We start from the raw sequence: 2,063 nt of genomic DNA, 5'->3' as shown, positions 1-2,063 counted from the left end.
GTAACCCATGACTACTCAAAGACCCTCAAAGGACTCATGAGGAACTTTTTAATGCAAGAGTTAAATGTGTGGTACAAAGTATTAAAAATTTCTGATTCTTTTCTGACTAACATCTGGAATCTGTCAGGAGTTTAATACTGAGCTGCACTGTGAAGGTTTGGTAGGTCATTAAAGGTTCTTGGACTCCAAAGGTTCTACTTGAAACCCTGTCTTAGCAGAAACTATGGTTTAGGGTTCCACACAGAATCTTTATTTATTATTATACAATATTCCTTAAGAGAAACAAAAGAGGAGAGCGACGGTTTAGACTCACGCTTAGATCAAATCATTTATTGTGCTATTTTTGGAATTAAACTCACAACCATCTAACCTTCAGCAACTCAATGTTGATGTAAGGCTCCATGGAGTGAAGTGAATTCCATCACCTGCACACCTGTACATCTGTACACAATATACTGCTTGTAGTTTCTGTAAAATACAGGAAGGTTGTGAGTTCAAGTCCCACTGATAAATACTGATAAAAACCCTCAGCTACATCTAAAAGTCTTCTAAAATCACATTTCACACGTCGCTGCTCATCTGAAACTATTTGCTGTGTTTGAGATGTTTTAATGTTCTTAGAAAAAGAAAATATTTTATTTTAGTTTGGTGTAGTTCCGCTAGCAGCCGCCAGATGTCCCACCATCACACTAAATTAGAGGTACTGTGTAAATGCGGAGTTTTGATAAATTAATTATCGTTTGCACTAAATTGAAACTAAAGATCAGATATTTAACATTGAAAAAAGTTTTTTACTGAATTATGGTCCAGGTTAACAGAGAAGAAAAAAACAACAGTAACAATGATCAAGTGAAGAATTTATTCGAACTAGTGCTAGTGTAAAACCTAAGAAAAATGTAAAAGCTAGCCATACAGAGCTAATAATTACCATCACACAATTTACCTAGTTCGGTAAACTTAGTATTGTGATGTCATGAGGAGCTATTTTATCTGGGACATGCTCCACCCATTTTGCTCATGATGGGCCAGGTACTGCAAATGCAAAAAAAAAGAGTCTATGCACAATTTGGAGGATCCAGTCAATCATAAATGATCAATTAATGTAGAGTCATCACACAGTTTCTCCTCATTAGCATCATTTATTTTTACATCTTTATACACATGAAATGAAAAAAAAAAAACTCAGTTACTGGTGTAAATATACAAGTACAACAATTACACACTTTTATCTTTAAATACATCGAACACGTTTTTTTTAATATATATCTCTCTCACTATTTCAAATAACGAAATGTGATTTTGTAAATAGTTTCGATTTGATCCGTCCAAAAAAAATCTAATATACAAATCTGTGTAGAAAAATATAATTTAGGAGTGTCTGACTATCCGGCAAAAAGATATAGAGCGGTGGTTTGGCGTCTTTCCGGTTTCATCAGTTCATCTGTGTGAACCCTGAATCCCATCGTTTCGCCTCCGACCCAACCAAAAAAAAACAATAAATTACTGAACAAAAAATAACTTCTCAAGATTCCCGAATCGCTAACGATGTGATTGAGGCTAACAATCAGGACACGTTTCCTCCCACGGCCAAGATTTCTCTTCGGTCTATAAATGAGTAAAAGTTGTTTATGTGTACTCATTGCCTAAATGCTAATACACACACACACACACACACACACACACACACACACACACACACACACACACACAGGTGAACAATAAAATGATTCACCACAAAATCTGGTTATATCGCATAGCTCAAGACAACTCTGTGATGATTATTGATTCTGCCGCTTGAATGACGCTAACTGATATCCATAAATGTTCATTAGCCTTGCTAGCATGTGAAACACATTGTGTAAGGTGGATGTAAAGTCTGTGTAACAATTTGAAATTATTTTCCTTCCAAGCCCATTTATTTTAGATAATGCTGCTGAGGAGAACCTTTCAGTTCATAATGCTAATGCTAATGATAACACTAATGCCAATGCTGTAATAAACCACCAGAAGTCTGAGGAAGTCATTATGGAGCAGGTAACTTGTTTTCAGGCATGACTTGGAAT

At 35.6% G+C, this 2,063-nt stretch overlaps 1 protein-coding gene across 1 annotated transcript in view; it reads right to left on the bottom strand.

The window, feature by feature from the left end:
• Positions 1-1,159: 1,159 nt before the first annotated feature.
• shhb (sonic hedgehog signaling molecule b) overlaps positions 1,160-2,063 on the bottom strand; it is a 7,217-nt gene continuing 6,313 nt past the window's right edge. Inside the window, exon 3 of the mRNA XM_046876747.1 lies at positions 1,160-2,063. This exon is cut by the window's right edge and continues 1,019 nt beyond it. The gene's annotated coding sequence lies outside the window, so the exon portion shown is untranslated.

The sequence above is a fragment of the Silurus meridionalis genome, chromosome 20 (assembly GCF_014805685.1).
Source record: "Silurus meridionalis isolate SWU-2019-XX chromosome 20, ASM1480568v1, whole genome shotgun sequence".
Lineage (NCBI taxonomy): Eukaryota > Metazoa > Chordata > Actinopteri > Siluriformes > Siluridae > Silurus > Silurus meridionalis.
Note: the sequence above shows the minus strand (reverse complement) of the source record. Positions and strands in the feature narration are given on the sequence as shown.